Below are 19879 nucleotides of genomic sequence, written 5' to 3' on the forward strand. Positions count from 1 at the left end.
ACAGAAGCCAGGTTTGTGTCCTACGCATTTACAGACTTGGGATACTTGGTTCCACGAGGCAGTCTTCGTCTATCAATATTCTCCCACCAACGCAATTTCTTGACAGTAACCTTTGCTTTTACTCTCATTGTTCTTTCTAACCGTCCTTTGTCAGCTATTGACGGGTTAGATTTCTTCGAGCCCAAAAAATTCACTAATGCCCTTGTATGTTCTTAACCGATGTTCCTCTCTTATTCTTGGTCACATTCTGCTCTTTACTTCGGCGATGGGGTACACCATTATTTCCAGGATTTCTTCGATGAGAGCGGGGATTTCCATCCTCCCTGAATGTTGAAACATCAATATCATCACGGGGATGATGGCGGTGGAACATGTTTCCAGCCTTGTTTTTTATTCGCTGAAACCATCCCATCTTCCCATTTGAAGGACCAACCTTGGGATAATGGCTCCTTCCAGCCGTGTTCTTCTACTTCCAGAGCCTGTCGAGGAATCTGAGGACGATCCTGAATTTACTGTATCCGGATAAAAGTGCATCAGCGTTGGTGCCAGTATGACATCGTTGTAACTTAGTAGACGTGGACCAACTTCCTTCGAAACACCGTATCCCTTTCTGTGTTAGAGTTTTTATATTTGTTCGACTCAAGCTCTGCTGTGCACCTTGAACGTCTTCCCATTCTGGTTGTTGTCTCTCATCTTCCAGTATTGTTTCCTGACTTGATAGCCATTGCTGAACAATGGCTATATTTTTCTGCTGGATCCCATGGTATCTATCCTCGTTATCTGAGTCAGAAACTAAGTTTTCTAATGAGGGTTGTTGACGTTGAGACCCAAAATATCCGAACCTTCGTATTGCATCTAAGACATTCACAACCTGCCTCCCGGCTATCTTCAGTTTCCCGCAGTTAGGGCATTTTCACAGAGGAGGTTTAGAATATTGTTCCTCGAGTGCCTGTTTGATCACCAGAATTTATCATTTATAAGAAAAAAAAAAAAGAAAGAAAATTTGATTAAATGTTGATTGTTCAATCAGTGTGTATACCTTGATGCGATTGTCTATTAACTTTGTTATCCCTAGTTGTGATTCCTCGTCCAACTGGAACAACACAAATAGAAAGAGAGAAGGTTTCAGAGAAATAAAATCAAAATTGAAAACAGAAAAGTAGGGTTCAAGAATTATGACTAGAAACGAATCGAAATAAAAACCCTACTAGCTTGAGACTAGGGAGAATAGGTTTAAGAAAATTTATTGACTTACTGTTGGAGAATCGCTCGAGTTTTGCTCCCGTAAGAATTGAACCAACGTATCGACGCTGCGCAGTTTCTTTGTTATCGATGATGAGTATGTTTCGGTGTTTTCTGCAGCCATTTTTTCGCTCCTGATTTTAAAATATTGTTGAGAGGGCGCGCCAGACAACTTTAAAACAAAATGAGTTCCGATCGTAAAATTAAGTTATGCGAGAGTAGTTAGTGCTGACAGACCGTGAGACTAATACAAATAAACTGAGTCCTAAAACAAGTTGTGAAGGAGTAGGTACGGTAAGGGGTATATATATATATAAATGGATACAGAAGTGTCCATTCGTAAATCAGTTTGAAGAGCAGTGTTGAATCATCGCAATGCTTTGGATTATTAAAATGTTTAAGACAAATTCAAATCAACACAATGTTTTATTATTTAGTGTCCTTCCAATGAACCATTACAATGTTTGAGAGCGATGTTTTGAATCATCATAATGTTTCAACAGGATGATTCAAAGCATCACCATGTATTATTGTTGAATGTCTCTTAAGCATCTCTTTCATTTGAATGTCTCTCGAGTCTTTATCATCATTTGAATGTCTCCGAGTCTCCTTCTTTTTAGTAATTCTCCCTGGTATTCTCAAATCATTTTGGACACGATCCTAAACTTCCAATAATTTCTAGTTTTCTTCAGTGTCTCACACTCTTCTCTAATAGATTTTTCTTTTTGTTAAACATGATAATCTTATACTAATTAATGGCAACTGCAAGATGAAACTTAGCTTATATAAAGACAACTCTCTTTATTAATGTTTAGAAAATCTCTCAAAACTAGACGCAAGCTCTAATCTTGCTCATATGATCAACCACAACTTTGATGATCATATATATATAGAACTATGAATTTCTTTTCCTAGTCCTATTACCTTATTACATGTCTTTCCTTTTCTTAAAACTAGATGACTTCTAATTCCCTTAGGATTACATCAATTTCCTAATCTTGTCCTAACCAACTTGTTAGTGACTTCTATGTTGAAGTTAATCCAACACAAATATCATCAGCTTAATCTTAGGCATATCATCTATTTCTCAAATTTCCCTGTGCAGCCACCTAGTTCAACTAAACCTTTGTTTATAAGGTATGCTAAACATCAATTAGGTGATCTAGTACTCACGAGTTTTTTCATTTATGGAATCATGATAGGCATGGGTTTTAAACTTTCATGCCTTGTGCGCTGTTTTTGGTTGGAAAATGAGTATTGCCACTTGAGGAGAAATATGGCTTTAGGATCTGCTTATACTGGATCACTTGCTAGTGTTTGATATGTTAGCTTTTTCTATGATTAAATTAAGTTAATGACTGTTTTCTTAAAGTTACATCCGATTAGTATTCCGTATTAAAGTGTACGGTTTAGTTATGCACTAGAGAGGAATAACTAACTTAAGGTCATTGCCAAGCCTTGGTGCACTATAAAATAGAAGGCTTCTAGGAACGGTCATTTTTAAAAAACCGTCCCTAGGACAGCCACATCGTAGCCGTCCCAAGTGACGTGTATTTGGGAAGTAAGCACAAATCATCCCAATTGCTCCATTAGTTGGGACGGTTTGTATTTGAGCGTCCGCTAGTTTTCGACAATTACTTCGACCACTCTTTATCATGGTTATAATTTCAGCTGTCTTCATCTTCTTTCTCTCCTTCTCAAACAAGGTTTTGAAATCCCTAAAATTAAACCTAAGCTCTACTTCGTGAGTCCTCTTTAGAAATTTCTTATTTCCAGATCTCCATTTGTGAAATCGATCTTCACTTTCATCTCCATCTCCGCGAACTCGTTCACATCTAACGGATTTATTATGCAAACTTAGGTAAAAATCTCATTCTCATTCTCCTTCCCTTGAAATTTTTTCCGATCTGTTGTTTGAAACGAAGAATTTAAGGTTGTTCTCGGGAATTCGCAGTATATTATCGATTCATTTGCTCGATTTTGAATTGAAAATGTTATTCTTTTGTTCAATTGGAGAATTTTATTGATTGAGTTTGATAAGTTTCAGTTGAATCTGTTATTTTTTTGTTCAATTGGAGAGTTTTAATGATTGAGTTTGACAATTTTGAATTGAATCTGTTGCAATGCAGGACTTATCGAGTCTAGGGCAGAGTTTTGCTAGGATTCAAGGGTTATAACAGGTAACCTATGAAGAAAGTTTTGGTTTTCATTTCTTAGAATTCATTTGATTTTGGTGTGTTGTATTGCCTTCTTTGTTAAAGCTACTTCATCGTCTAAGAGAAATGCAAAAAACGTATACTATTGTAACTGACCTTTATGTGGATGAAAAGTTCAATGTCGATTGGAAAAGAGCAGCTATCACTAGTGGGTTTGGTTTTGAATTTGTTGGTCCAATAGGCCATTACTGGTATATACCCTGTTCTTCCTCAATTTCCGCTGTACATTTTGTTATTTTCCGAAGACAGATATGAGATCCTATTGTAACTATTTTTTGGAGTTCAGGTTGATTCACGTGCATATCTACCTGCAAATTTTGAGCACTCTGTGACGTGTGATTTGATCTTATACATTTCTGATTCTCATTTTTTATTTGATTAATATATTGGAGAACTTTGAGGAATTATGAGTTGCTCTGATCATTCATCATAAGTGGATATTTGTATATATTTCTTTAAGATAGTTAAACAATAACGAAAACTGTTGTCATGTCTCAAAGTATTGTTGGTTTGTCACCGAATTTAAGTAGTGAGAACTGTGCTGCAATCTTTAGCACGAATCATCTATTGGATATGACTGTGTTTTTGATTTTCGTTAGAATTCTCTTGATATCGTATAACATTATGAAATTATGTGTGAACAGGATTCATCGTGGTCATCAGGTTTATCAACAAGTTTGTGCATCTTGCCATTCAGTGTCTCTAATTTCATACAGTGATCTTGTCGGTGTTGCATATACAGAAGAGGAGACGAAGCTATGGCTGCTGAGATTGAGGTCGAAGATGGAACTAATGATGAAGGTGAGATGTTTACTTGGCCAGGTAAGCTAATTTATCGTTTACCGCAGCCATATGCAAGTGAACAGGCTGCTAGGTTTGCTAATGGAGACGCATATCCACCAGATCTGAGCCTCATCACCAAGGTAATTTGATCACCTTGATATTACATTGTTTGATAACTCTGCATTATGACAAGACCGATTCAATATTTTTCTACTGATTCAATATTTCTCCACACTTTCAGGCTCGTCACAATGTTCAAAAACTACCGTGATCCTCATGCTAGTGTTTTGGTAATTTACTGCTTTCATATTTTCTAATTAGAGTAAATGGATGTGAAACGTTTGAATCTGTAAAAGGATAGCTCTGTGCCACATATTATCACATGAAGGACGAAATCTGAACGTTCACTTGCATTTCATAAACTTTAAATAGCCTATAAATCTTCCCCTGGTCTGGGTTCTAGCATTTGTGTTGCATACTGCTGAGTGTTATTTGTTTGTACGGAGCCTAGGTAATCTCATAGACAGTGACTGTCACAAAACTTATATGTACTTACTGCTGGACATGATATTACAGGTTAGGTGATTCCCTTCTGATTTTTACTATGTGCAACGAAAGCTTTTATCACTTAACATTCAAAGATACTGAATCATTTGAAGTTTCTAGAAAACGTCGTGTTAGCTCTTGTAAATTGCTTGAGATGTGAGCATCGGGTGTTGAAAAAGGTATGCTTTCCTTACTAACAACTCTTATGTAGTATTATATTTGTCTCACCTCTGATATTTTTGTTAGCGCTATAGTAGGCAGCCTGGTTTATATCCAACATAGCAGCAGGTACTCTTGCTCATAAGAAGTTGATATACTTTAGCGAGACATTGCCTTTTGCTACATCTTCTTTCTGCTGCTCCATTCGACATAAGAAATGAGGTAGCGTATGCACTTGGTAACCTTTGTGTCGCCCCGGTTGAAGAAAATGACCAACCAAATACCCGATCCTTGGTTTATCCTTAGTTTGATCTTCATTTTCTCGCATTTTGTTTGCTTTGATCTTGTTTACATGATCCTTAGTCCTTTTGTATATAATATTGGAGTTTGATGTTAAGGTTTTCATTTTTGTCTTCGTTTTGTTTGAGAGATTGCACTCCTGTTTGTTTGAGAGATGTGGATTCTTTATTTGTACACTTTTTAAGCATTCAAGCGCACTAATTTATTTTGCTTTGAAACAGGAGTTAGCGGCTAAGAATAGTGAAAATAGGGCCAAACAAAAGGTTCAACACAGTGACACACTGGGGAATACACAAAAGAGGTAAAGCTTCGAGTCATATCTGTTTTTTTGCTGTTGTAATACGAATTAGCCTAACTTTTGAAATTGATTTACTTGTAGGGTCAAATGGAAATGCGGCAGGGTACTGGCAGTTCAGTGGAAATTTTGGTGCCATGTGCCAACGGTATGGGCCTTATCCCATATATTCTAATTGAGGTGAGTCAGAACTCCTCCAAAGGCATAACACAAACTGGAAATGCAAACCCATAAACTGAGTATTTATTCCTCCATCCCTGTCCCAATAGTATTTATTGTTGTGCCCTATTTGGTTTGTTCATTTCCATTTTTCTCGTAAGTAAACTGTGTATGTGAGTTAAAATACCACTTGTTTAATGCCTACGACAACCTGAGATGCTGATAATTTGGTTCTAGGATATTTCTTGTGTTCAACTTTAACTCTACGGTGAGGTGAATTTATTTAGGTTAGAGACTTTGGTTCCGTTCTTCATGTACGTCGATCAATGACATTCTATACTAAGTTTGTTTTTTTGCAGAATTTCGATGATGGTAGATGGTAGGAATTTAATGCTGCGGAGCAATAAAGGTCGTTCTGGAGCAGAAGCAGTCAAATACATTTCCAGTGCAGATGGTGCACCGTTTACGTCCAAGTTGTGTACAACTATGGTAGCCTGAGACATCACCTTTTGATTGTTTTTGCGGAGTTTTTTCTTTTGTTGTATGAGACTTGTTATTCTAAATGTTTAAATCATTTTTGTGAACAACTTGATTTCATGAATGAGAATGTATTTTGGGACAAAATCCTGTGTGAATGAATGTTCAGAAGGGTAAAGGGAAAGGCATCCTGCCAAAGAAACTAAGAAAGTTCATTACCAATTTTTTCAAATTTTAGCAACGCATTTTAGGCGTTACTATTGGTGACTGCCACCGTTGGAGTTACATCTAGGGACGGTTAGAAAAGTATTTAGCCGTCCCTAAAACATGAAACCGTGCCTAGAAGTATTGGTGACGGTAGAATTATACCGTCCCTAGAAGCTAAAACCGTCCCCAAAATACCTTTTGGGACGGCTTTTGGGCTACTGGGACGTTTTTTTGGCCGTCCCAAGAGGCCTTCTTTTTTGTAGTGGTGCGTAATCTGTAATGAATTTCCTTCATTCATAATCTCATAACAAAAGAGCAAATCATGTCGTCAAAGTTCACGATTGCTTGGGTACAGGAACTGCAGTACCGCACATGTATTTTTCAGACGTACAATAAAAGAAGTCGGGGTTAATTACAAATACAATAGATTGGTTGAATAGCCCTTTGATGATTCTTCTGTTTTGTGTCTAGAAAAATTACCAGATTTAAGACCTATAGAAAAACTACTAGGAGACTCTAAAAGGTGTAACAATTCATTCTGAAAAACTACTACGAGACTCTAAAAGGAGTAACAATTCATTCTGAAATTAGCTAGTTTAGTCTCTGATCACCTTACACATCAATGTCTAAGCGAGTAGACCCACTGTTAGTTTTGCTATTCAAAGAACCACTAGGAAAGAGACCAAAAGTTTTAGGTCTTGAACCTACTCCAGGGTCAATGTCTCCGTCGTCTCCGAGCCTTGTCAGGGACTTCTTCTCCTCCTCTCTGCTCCAACTTCCAACCTTCATTTGAGTAACAAAATATCAACTCAGCAGTGCAATGAAATCAAAACCTTGACGAGTTTAAAATCACGACAATGACTAGGCAATCGAAACAGAAACCATAACCACGTACATTGCCCGACCTTTACCAGCACTACCAGGAAGGCTGAAACCATATGATACCTAGAAAATAGAACCAAATCTGTTTCTAGCATAACTAGAGTTTTTTTTAATAGGCTAAAGCTGGACCCAGGCCCCTACTCAAATCCAGCCAGTTGGACTAGCCCCACTGCTAGATCCAACCCCGCCAAACCCCTCTATACAACTAATTAAATACAAACCTCTACCACGGTGGGGATCGAACCCCTGACTTCCTCCTTACTGGAGTTGATGGGATACCACTGAGCTATGCTCTTGGACCCAGCATAACTAGAGTTTAACTAGAGATTATAGCCCGGAGCTACTGGTCTCCAAATTTACATTCATTGTCGCTGTCTCTACATCTGTAGAATGCGGACACTAATGCCTAGTCTTGTCCAATAAGGGGTGAAATCGGTGGTCTCTAAAGCGATAAATCCCTGGAACAAACCAAGAAGGTTTAAGGAAGTGGAAAATTACATTCAACAGTGATTCATACAAGCAGTGAAATATTGAAGCTTACCCAGGGCGTCCAAAATCTAGCCCCACATGGCAGGAGTTGTATATCCCTCTTCTTGAGAGCATAATCTATAATCGCTTCATTCTGCAAGCGGAAAGTTCAGATTATTATGTAAAAAAAGTAACATATATATAGTTGGACTTTAACTAGGGAACCATGCTTCAAAACAAAAAACAAAAACAAAAAACTAGGGAACTGTACAAACCTATGGAGTGGTTGAGTTAAGTATATATGTGCCAGATTTGAAACCAGCATCCACCATATCAATGGTTGCAAAGATCAGTTGCTGCAATAGAAACATAATTTAACACTTATCAGGTTCATACACCATAAGAAATAATGAAAGAGACGAGAAAACCAAGTGGAAGCCACTATAGAGGGTAATCTAGATAGGTCAGATGATTGAAATGTATATAGAAACAAGCAAATTAGGATGGGAACTGGAAGGCCAATAAAGATGACATGCAGCAGAATGGTTAATTAGGAGCCCCACTGCCCCAGTATCTAAGTTGTACCGAGGAAAATTTAGTTTTTTGATACCCATGTTTGAGCTTATACGACTCCAAATTGGAAAGCAGCCACAAATTTCATAGACGGGCAATTTGACATCCATGATTAATAACCTGGATATTACAGCGACTTCCTGTGCTAATAGAGAGGAAGAATCTACCTTCTGCAAGAACACACAATCTTGTATATCCTCCAGAATTTTTGATGCTTCAACTGATTCATATTTACAAATAATCTGCATCATAACAAGACTCAATAGGCTCCCATATAATGACAAACATATAAGAGGGCCAGCTCCTCAAGAGAAAAGTGCCAATGCAAAAGCCAAGGTCACTTACTGCACTCCCACTGCAAGTTGCATCCAATAACACTCGATCAACGGTGTTCATCTCCAAAACCTTAGGGAGCTGAAATTAACAGTTAGATGTTATTAAATACCTTGTAGATGAAACTTGTCTCGCTCCAAAATATGATTGAGATATACAAAGTTCCGAGACGGGTCAATGATTTCAATTTTAAGCAGAATATCACCAAAATGCATGTTTAATAATACAACATTCACTAGCTGCAACCTTTGTTTTAGAGTGACATTGAAATATTTTGGTCATATCCAACAATGAATCCTCGTGGACAAGTACCATATTATGTATTTATGCTCCATCACGAGAAATGATGTAGACGATGAATTTATATGGGATAAATTAAAATCTTTACAGGATAAGAACCTATTAATCTGAAGTAATATATTGTTCCCACTGAACAGAGATATTTTTTTATACTTCATCCCTAAAACACGTGAAGTGGGATTCTGCAATATTAACCTAAAATATTAAGGGAAATAGGCACTCGTGAAAGCGATTTCGAACGTCTAAACATAGATTCGTAATGTTCCATATCGAGAAGACTTCTTTAACTCAATAATCTTATTTTGGTAACTCAATAGTCAATAATTAGATCACTCAAGAATCTAATTTTGGTAAGTAATGATAAGAAAAATCAAACTAACCTCCTTCCCACCGTAGCTATAGAGAATAGTGTTAATCACTCCCATCCATTGCAAATTTGCAGTAAGTGACTTGAGTCTAGATTTCTTTATCTCATTGCATAAATAATTCCTGATTAAACAGAGTAAGAAACTGAGAATTACAAGTAAAATTTGGGAAAACATGAATCCGAAGGGGAACAAACAGACATGCAATGCATACAGCATACAAATTACAAAGTAAAGGGTGGCTTCATAAAAATTCTATAAAAAGGATGCATGCCATAATTTGTATTTATAAAATGTAATTAGATTAAAAAAGGTTTCACGTTGTACGGCATCCAATACTATGCAGTTACCACTCTTAACTTATTTTATTGTCCATCTATCCTGTCACGAGCAGCTCATAAGTAAGCAGCACAGTATGTAGACAGAATCTGAGAGCTAGTTCTCGTAGTAGATTTTTGACAAATGGTAAGACACACCAGAAAAACCTCAATCCTTGCCCATAGGTATGTTTGATTTTATCACTAATCTTTACCATTAAAGTTACATTTAGCATATTAGCATGTTTGATGTGACAGAGGAAACCTAAATAGGTAAGGAAATGAAAACCTTAAAAGATAATGTGAATAATAAAACACAATTTGGTACTGGTATAGTGAAACTATGCCCTTTTATAAAAATGTACCAAGCTAAAATATTTGGTATGACAGAAATAGTGAGTGAGAGGAACATACCACAGTTCTTCATAAGAGCTGCAATATAGGTTGTTTTACCACCAGGTGTAGCCCTGAAAGAGAGAATAAAAATAGAAAGAGAGATGGCATCAAATTTAAAGAGCAAACTGGTGGTTGAACAGCATGAAATGTATGTACATAAAAAGTTCTAGGAGACCTGAACAGTTCAAAGCAGACATTAGAAATCCAAACTTGAGAAGTATGCTCAACCGCACTACATTACTCAATGGTGAATTGGTACGTAAATAAAAATCGAAATAAGCTAAGAAAGTACCAATGAACGCGCGGTACTTACGCCATATCAACCACCCTTTCATTATCTTGAGGAGCAAGGGACATAACAGGTAAAATGGAGCTTGCTGCTTGCACTTCGCTACTGCATATGAACAAAATGTAAAACATCATAAGCATCCAAAAGCCTCCGCCGAACAATGTTGCAATACTGTCATGTCTAGTTGCAAATCAGAAAATAATTATCATGTAGTAACCAGCCATGTATTTTGGAGTCACCAATTGGAATTTGAGAATCATATGCGATCAGTCCAACCTGATAATGATTACATCAGGTGAGGCCAACACTCAAATTAGGTAAAAACCAACAACGTATAGATAGTAAATAAACATGAACGAAGAAGAGTAAGAAATGTGTTCACCTCTGATTGAAGGTTCCATAGCTGCTACTTGTAGTGTGTGTGTGATTTGTTCTTCTTAGAGAGCGAAAAACAGAGGAAAAAAATGAAACATTAGCATATTCCTAAAATGAAAACCCTAAAAATTAACTGATCAAGACAAAAAAATATAATGAATGATGAAGTTTCTACGGAATAAGAAGAGATGCAGATTTTTAATTGGGAAAGATAGAGGTTTCTATTTTGTGACCGACAAGGAGAATAGGAGCGAGAGACGAGAGCACTTAGGTAACGCACTAAGAGTGTGTTTGGATACCAGAAGTGCTCTGCTTCTCCAATAGCAGAAGTCAATCCCTAAAGTTAGAGGCAAAAACAATTTGCTTGAAAAGGACATTCTATAATTGAGTTCCCAAAACTAACTTCTGGCTTTTCGCTAATACCAAATAGCATTAGAGGGTGTTTGGATATACTTCGAAAAGTTACTTCTCCATTGAATTCAGTCAAAAAGTAACTTTTTCAAAGTGTATCCAAACACCCTCTAATGCTATATGGTATTAGCACATTTGTATTGTGCATGTGGTTTTCTGATATTTCGGTGTTGCCACAAAACGTACATGATTTTTCTGAATATAGGCGTGGGAATTGATACAGATATCCTGAAAACGAGTTCTGGGAACAATACCCTCCCAAAATACTCACCACTTGAAGATAAACAGTTAGTGTTAGACACTTAGATGTGGTATATTTCATAACACTCCCAAAACTTTATTGGGCATCCAGAGGAAGAATGGTAATTAACTTCGACGCATACCTAATTTGACTTGTTCCTAGACATCAACGTAGCTTCTACATACAATTTTGTTTAAATAGAAAGAAAAAGAGCTAGGTTTTTCTAATAATCAGGTATCTTTTCTATTCTGTTCAAACGAACTCCAACCAATATGCATGAATGCTTGCGCACATTAGTATATGTAAATTACGAGATAAAGTGCAACAATACCTTAGCCATGAAAAAACCATCCACGTTTAGAACATGAGGGTTAAAACGCCTAGTGTTGTCCAATGAAGAGTGAAATAATTTGGGCAAATCATCAATGAGATCAAACTTACTCCTCCCCCTCGTGGACATGTACCATATTATGTCCCAACATCAACATGAGAAATGACTTATGCAACGAAGTTATATGTGATATATAATCTTATTTACAGGATAAGAACCTACTAATCTGAAAAATTATACTACTCTGGCTGAATAGAAAGATTTTTTATATTCCATCACTAAAACACATAAAGTGGGATCCTGCAAAGTAGTATGGGAAATGTGCATTCGTGAAAGCCATTTTGAATGTCTGAACATAGATTCACAATGTTCCATATCTACTAGACTTGTTTAACTCAATAATCCTATTCTGGTAACTAATATTCAATAATCAGATACCTCAATAAATTAATTGTGGTAAGTAATGATAAGGAAAACCAAACTAACCTCCTTCCTGTCGTAGACAATAGTTAAGTCAATCCCATCCGTTGCAAATTTGCAGTACATGACTTGAGTCTAGATTCTTTTATCCCATTTGCATAAGCAATTCCTTAAGATAAAGACAAAAAATACAGTAAGAAAAACATTACAAGTAAATTTTGAGGAAACATGCTTCTGGAGGGGGAATAAGCAAAACCACAGACAGACATGCGGATTCTGATGCATACAGCACACAAAGTAAAGGGTGGCTCTATAAAAAATGCATGCCATAATTGTATATGCACACCTCATAAATTGTAACTAGATATTAAAAAGTTTTCACGTTGTACAGAATCCAATTACTATGTAGTTACCTACTCTCAATTTATGGTGTTGTCCATCTATCGTGTCACGACCAGCATTAGTAAGTAGCAGAGTAGACAAAAGCAGCCAATAAGTAAGTAGCAGAGTAGACAATCGGAAACTAGTTTTCGACTAGTCGACATGTGAATTTAATACAAATGGTAAGACAGACCGGAAAAACATCAATAGTTGCCCATTGGTAAATTCAATTTTTATCACTAATCTTTACCATTAGAGATTAGATTTAGTATATTAGTATGTTTCATGGGACAATGGAAGCCTAAATATGTGAGGGAACGAAAACGAAAACCCTAAAAGTAAATGTTGAATAACAAAAAAAGCAATTTGGTGCTAGTTCATTTCATTCATGGTGAAAGTAAGCCATTTAATAAAACTATATCTAGCTAAAATATTCCGAAAGACAGGTATTTTACTGGAATGATGAGTGACAAGCGCATAACACTGTAGAAAAAGAAATAAAAAAGAGATATGGCATCACATTTAGACAGCAAATTGGTGATAGAACAGCATGTGATGTACATGATGTGAAAAGTTCTAGGAAATGTGAACAGTTCAGGAAGCCTACTTTTTTCTCAGAACCAAACGTTGGAAATTTGAATAAAAACATTATTATAACTAAAGGAATATCAAGCACATTTGAAGTCCAAATTAGAAAAGTATGCTCAACCACACCACATTATGTTTAGTGTTACTCAATGGTGAATCAGTTTAATATTAAAAATCGCAATAAACTAAGAAAGCAACCATGATTGGAAAGATAGAGGTTTTCTATTTTGTGACCGAGAAGGAAAATAGGAAAGAGAGACGAGAGCACTTAGGTAAGGCACTAAGAGTGTTTGGATACCGGAAGTGCTCTGCTTCTCCAATAGAAGAAGTCGATCCCCGAAGTTAGAAGCAAAAACAATTTACTTGAAAAGGACATTCTATGATTGTGTTCCCAAAATTAACTTCTGGCTTTTCGCTATACCAAACACCCTCTAATGCTATTTGGTATTAGCACAGTATTGTGCATGTGGTTTTCTGATACTTCAGTGTTGCCACAAAACGTACATGAATTTTCTGACTATAGGCGTGGGAATTGATACAGATATCCTGAAAACAAGTTCTGAGAACAACACCATCCCAAAATGTTCACCACTTAAATATAAACAGTTAGTGTTAGTGACTTAGACGCGGTATGTTTCATAACACTCCCAGGCATCCAGAGGAAGAATGGTAATCAACTTCGACGCATACCTAATTTGACTTGTTCCTAGACATCAACGTAGCTTCTATATACAACTTTGTTTAAAAAGAAGTTAGAAAGAAAGCTAGGTTTTTCTAATAATCACGTATCTTTTCTATTATTTTCAAAAGAACTCCAACCAATATGCATGAATGCTTGCGCACATCACTATGTGTAAATTACGAGATAAAGTGCAACAATACCTTGGCCATCAAAAAACCATCCACGTTTAGAACATGAGGGTAAAAACGCCTAGTGTTGTCCAATGAAGAGTGAAACCGGTGCTTTATAAAGCGAGTAAACCTGGAAGTAACCAAGAAGGTTAAAGAAGTGGGATATTATATTATATTCATCAGGGATTCATGCGAACAGTGAACTATTGAAACTTACCCAGGGGCAGGGCGTCCAAAATCTAGCCCACATGGCACAAATTTTTCATCCCTCTTCTTGAGAGCACAATCCATAATCGCTTCATTCTGCAAGCAGTAAGTTTAGACTGTTACGTAAAAAAGAATTAACATATTGGTTATGACTCTAACAAGGGAATCGCAAAAACCTTTGGAATCGTTATAGAGCAAGTTGAGTAAACAATGTATCCGCCAGGTTTGGAACTAGCATCCACCATCCCGATAGCTGCAAGAATCAGTTGCTGCAGCAGAACCATGAATTAACAATTTATCAGGTTCATACACTGTAAGGAATAACGTCAAAGACAATAAAACCAAGTAGAAGCTACTATAGAGGGTGATTCAGATAATACAAATGATTGAAATGTATATAGGAACGAGCAAATTAGGAGGGGAACAAGGATGCCAATCAAGATGACATGATAGAAGAAGGGTTCATCAATCAGGAAAACTTAATTTTTGAGTTCTGCTGTCATCAGCACATTTATTGAAAGATAGGAAATCGATATCCATGTTTGAGCTTATATGACTCTAAAACGGAGAGCAACCACAACTTTCAAAAACGGCCATTTGGGCGTCCATAATTCTTAACCTGGATGTTACAGAAACTTCTTGCGCTAACAGAAAGGAAGAATCTACCTTCTGCGAGAACAAACAATTTTGTATATCTTCCATACTTTTTGTGCTTTAACTAACCAGACTCAATAAGCTCCTATATAATGACAAGAACAACTCCACGAGAGAAAGGTGGTAATGCAAAAGCCAAGGTCAATTATTCTCACTGCAAGGTACATCCAGTAACACTCGATAGATGGTGTTTATCCCCAACCTTAGGGAGCTAAATTAACAGTTACAAGGTTCCAAGATGGGTCAATGATTTTAATTTTGAGCAGATCTTTAAAAACAATATCACCAAAATGGACATTTGTTAACTGCAACCCTTTGTTGTAGAGTGACATTGGAATAATTTGCCCAAAGCATCCATGAGATCAAACTTACTCCTCCCCCTTGTGAACATGTACCATATTATGTCCCAACATTAACATGAGAAATGACGTATGCAATGAAGTTAAATGTGATATACAATATTGTTACAGGATAAGAACCTACTAATCTGAAAAATAATACTAGTCCCACTGAATAGAAAGATCTTTTTATATTCCATCACTAAAACACAAAGTGGGATCCTGCAACGTAGTATGGGAAATGTGCATTCGTGAAAGTCATTTTGGATGTCTAAACAAAGTAAACATAGATTTGCAATGTTCTATATTTATTGGACTTGTTTAACTCAATAATCCTATTCTGGTAACTCAATATTCAATAATTAAATACCTTAATAAATAAAATTTTGGTAAGTACTGATAAGGAAAACCAAACTAACCTCCTTCCCGTCGTAGACAATAGTTTAGTCACTCCCATCCGTAGCAAATTTGCTGTACATGACTTGAGTCTAGATTCCTTTATCCCATTTGCATAAACAATTCCTTAAGAAAAAGACAAAAAAGATAGTAAGAAAAACATTACAAGTAAATTTGGAGGAAACATGCATCTGAAGGGGGAATAAATAAAATCACAGACAGGCATGTGGATTCTGATGCATACAGCTCACAAAGTAAAGGGTGGCTCTACAAAAAATGCATGCCATAATTGTATATGCACACCTCATAAACTGTAACTAGATTAAAAAAGTTTTCACGTTGTACAGAATCCAATAACTATGCAGTCACCTACTCTCAACTTATGGTATTGTCCATCTATCGTGTCACAAGCAGCCCATCAGTAAGTAGCATGGTAGACAGAATCAGCCAATTAGTAAGTAGCAGAGTAGACAAACGGAAACTAGTTTTCGACTAGTCGACATGTGAATTTTTGACAAATGGTAAGACAGACGGGAAAAACATCAATAACTGCCCATAGGTAAATTCAATTTTATCACTAATCTTTACCATTAAAGATTAGATTTAGTATATTAGCATGTTTCATCTGACAATGGAAACATAAATAGGTAAGGAAACGAAAACCCTAAAAGTAAATGTTAAATAATAAAAAGAAAACAATTTGGTGCTAGTTCATTTCATTCATAGTGAAAAGTAAGCCATTTAATAAAACTGTATCTAGGTAAAATATTCAGAAAGACAGGTATTTTACTGGAATGACGAGTGACAAGCACATACCACTGAACAAAAAGAAATAAAAAAGAGATTGGGTGTAGAACAGCATGTGATGTACATGATGTGAAAAGTTCTAGGAGATGTGAACAGTTCAAGAAGACTACTATTTTTTCCAGAACCAAACGTTGGAAATTTGAATAAACACATTATTATAAACTAAAGGAAATCAAGCACGTTTGAAGTCCAAATTAGAAAAGTATGCTCAACCACACTAACTATGTTTAGTGTTACTCAATGGTGAATCAATTTAATATTAAAAATCACAATAAACTAAGAAAGCACCCATGAACAATGTGCTGTACTTACGGGATATCTACCACCCTTTTCATTTTCTTGAGAAGCAAAGGCCAGAACTGGTAAGAAAACAAGGTTTCCCTTTGCAGCTGCATATGAACAAAATGTAGAAAATCATAAGCATCCTACAAGCTACAGCTGAACAATGTTGCAACATTGCCATGGGCTAATTGCAACTTGAAAAGAATTACCATTTAGTAACCAGTCTGGAACTGGAGTAGCACCAATTGGAACTTGAGAATCATAATCGACCAGTCCAACCTGTTAACGGTGACCAAATATTGAAATTAGGTCAAAAACTAATTAAAAAAATCCCCAAAAATACATTGGATTAGAACTACTGGACAGTAAATAGATAATCAACATGAAGAAAGAAGAGTAAGAGATGTGTTTTACCTCTGATTCGAGGTCTCATGGCTGTTACTTGCAGAGAGTGTGTGTGATTTGTTTTTCTTAAAGAGCGAAAAACAAATAAAAAATGAAACCTTAAACATATTCCTAAAATGAAAACCCTAAAAAAGAAGTATAATGAATGACGAAGCTTCTACGGGATTCAAAGAGATGCAGAATTTCTTGATTGGGAAAGTGAAAGAGGTTTTATATTTTGCGATACTAACGATGGTTTCGAGAAGAAAAAAAAAAGAGAGAGAGAGAGAATACGCTGGCTGTTCGGTAACCATTATTATAATGGATTAATATTATCAGCACATATTTTTGTTTATTTTTATTTATTTTTTTTGAAGCATGATATTTATTGAACTATTAAGAAGTTGTTACAAGAGGGTATTCAATACCCGAAAATTCAAATACAAAAACGGTAATAAAGTGGTAGAGAAATAAAAAGTGAGAATCAATCTCTCGAGTAAAGTTGCATCGGGGATAGGTGTTGCAAATGGTGGAGTGGTTCTGGATGAGGTTGTCGATGATCCAAAGGCCTTCGACGAATGCTTTCCACAAGAAAAGTTGTACTTTTGATGGACATATCTGAGTCCATAGGAACTTGAATGGTGGTGATGTGTTTCGATGCAAATAATTCGAGATAATAGTCTGTCTACCTCCTTGTTCTCCAGCGTTATTCATATCTTCAACTTGGGATTTTGGAAATGAATGTGACTTGAAGAAGTATCCAATCTTCTGATCTTGAGGATGTAGTTCTAAAAGCTAACAGTGCTATTACAAATTTAGTAAACTAAAAGCAGGATACAATCAGATATACAACTAAAGGACTACTACTGCTAGAGTTACTAAAGGATATTGAACTGGAAAAGTAACAAAACAGAAAAAATAAAATAAAATGGAATTACAGACTCAATTAACATTAAAACTTTGTTGAAAGGTAAAGTACTCAGACACTGATAGAAAATATCAAGTAGAGGTGACAGATTCACCGGCCCATTCATATCAAATGGGGTTTATGCTTGTTGTTGTGATATTATGAAACATGAAGCTGTGATACATTCCAGCAATTTTAGAAATAATATTGCTTCCGATGGTGACAATAAGCTCATCTTGGTCTAAATATACGGATGATCTAATAGAGTACCAAGGTGATTTAGTCATTAATCTTGGCTTATGGATAATACTGGAAATACTTTCTTGGATTGCGAAGGTTAGAGCTCAACATTATTATCCCAGAGACTAAAAGGAAAAACCCAATTCAAAAAACTTTCAAGAAGACCTAATCTAGATCAGAGAAAAACAACCGCAAGGAAAGACGCAATTCCTTGGTAGATAAACTAATAATTAACGGGGACCAATTAAGCCATAGCAAACAAAACAAAAATTTCAAAACACATCGAACAAAATTACCAAGAAAAGCAAAGATACAAGGTTGTGAGACAAAACAAACACGAAAGGAAACCACCAACACACTTAACCAGCAAATAAAACTCAAAATGGAACTGGTGGATAGAGCTACATGCCTTTCAACATTCAAAACTAGAAATTGTGGAAAACAGTTAGGAAACATACAGGGGCCTTCACTATTATAAGAAAGCAAACATGAAGAATGCCAAAAGCAAAATCTAAATTCGATTACAACCTACATAAACCGGCAAACAGGGTATTGATAATCAAGGTTCAATTAAACAATTAGGAAACTAAAGGTTTAATCTGAGAGACAGGTATGTGAAACGATTGATCTCATAGGGTTTTAGGAAATCGGAAATTAAAAAACATTAGTCTCTGGGAATACCATGAAAATTGAAGCTTCAAGAATAGATCTAACATCAGGGTATGACATAATAGGTAATAGTGGCCATAGACTAATTTTCTACTTCTTCGATGAGGCGATTGAGGAGGAACCAAACTGGAAATCGGAAAATTACCTCTTATTGTCGATGGATCCGACGCTACATAGGTTATTGAAGAATATCATACCCAATTAATCTTCGATGAAAAACCAACCCCCATCAACAGATCCAAGCTGGGAATCATAAAAACTTCGGAATGAAGGGGATATCACACTAACATGAAAGCAAGCGACCCAAATGAATTTGAAGGACCGATGAATCGAGGATTTAGATGATGAGGTCAGCTAAAACCATGGCGGCAGTTTTAGGGTTTGCTGGTGAATATTGAGTTAAGGTTTACTGTTCTTTTTTTTTCCTGATTTCTTTCTCGGCACACAGAAAATCAAGCTAGAATAAGAGGATTAATACAGGTATTGCTGAGATCTTTTTAGATCTGAGCATTAAAGCTTTGCCGGAAAACTTTTTCCTTTATGCCGGAAATTACCTATAGAGAGGAGAGAGAGAGAGGGGCCCATAATCCATTATACAGATTATAATGGATTATGTATGTGTTTGGGAACCATTATAATAATTAATTATTTTAATCATAATTGAAAAAATCCATTATTTTCATAAACAAAAAAAGTTGTTTTTAAAAATTATTATAATCAATTATTTTCTTCAATAAAACTGACTTGGGTTTTTTCTTCTTATTTTCTCTAAACTATCAAGAGAGAGCTAAAAAAATAATAAGGGACTTAGAAAAAAATTCTAGATCATTTGTTTTTGAAATTTATTACAGGGGCTCCAAGAAAAGAATTTTGAGGGCTCCTAAGGATTCAAATATCCTATAATGAAGATAAGGGCACCTAATTCATAAGAAAAATACTAAAATATTCTTAACCTATTAAATATTGAAACTTTAAACTAATTTGTTTTCATTACTCTCCTTTTAACTCTTCCATTTTCTTCTTCCCATCACCTTCATCGTTTATTTCTTCGATTAATCATCAATTCTCAAAATAATTCATTATCGGTTA

The 19879-nt window shown here is 35.9% G+C and overlaps 2 long non-coding RNA genes across 13 annotated transcripts; one reads left to right on the forward strand and one right to left on the reverse strand.

Moving 5' to 3' along the window:
• The first annotated feature begins 2811 nt into the window (after positions 1 to 2811).
• LOC113303885 lies at positions 2812 to 6324 on the forward strand. Of its 2 annotated transcripts, XR_003337865.1 has the most exons (8): positions 2812 to 3103; positions 3372 to 3422; positions 4103 to 4381; positions 4483 to 4531; positions 4818 to 5168; positions 5468 to 5547; positions 5626 to 5721; positions 6060 to 6313. It is a non-coding gene; the product is annotated as an uncharacterized LOC113303885 (long non-coding RNA). The 2 variants fall into 2 exon arrangements; XR_003337864.1 differs by having other exon boundaries at positions 2815 to 3103; positions 4818 to 5547; positions 6060 to 6324.
• Positions 6325 to 6734: 410 nt separating this feature from the next.
• LOC113303884 lies at positions 6735 to 17252 on the reverse strand. 11 transcript variants are annotated; one of them, XR_003337855.1, is made up of 19 exons: positions 17005 to 17252; positions 16800 to 16869; positions 16621 to 16697; positions 15525 to 15627; positions 14290 to 14382; positions 14124 to 14209; positions 13937 to 14036; positions 11666 to 12254; positions 10690 to 10743; positions 10547 to 10583; positions 10332 to 10412; positions 10037 to 10089; positions 9321 to 9429; positions 8653 to 8721; positions 8475 to 8549; positions 8010 to 8090; positions 7808 to 7888; positions 7488 to 7724; positions 6735 to 7167 (listed from the first exon to the last, which is right to left on the reverse strand). It is a non-coding gene; the product is annotated as an uncharacterized LOC113303884 (long non-coding RNA). The 11 variants fall into 11 exon arrangements; XR_003337860.1 differs by lacking the exon at positions 7488 to 7724 and having other exon boundaries at positions 12152 to 12254; XR_003337859.1 differs by lacking the exon at positions 7488 to 7724 and having other exon boundaries at positions 10690 to 10740.
• Positions 17253 to 19879: the final 2627 nt, after the last annotated feature.

Source organism: Papaver somniferum, chromosome 8 (assembly GCF_003573695.1).
Source record: "Papaver somniferum cultivar HN1 chromosome 8, ASM357369v1, whole genome shotgun sequence".
NCBI classification, from domain to species: domain Eukaryota; kingdom Viridiplantae; phylum Streptophyta; class Magnoliopsida; order Ranunculales; family Papaveraceae; genus Papaver; species Papaver somniferum.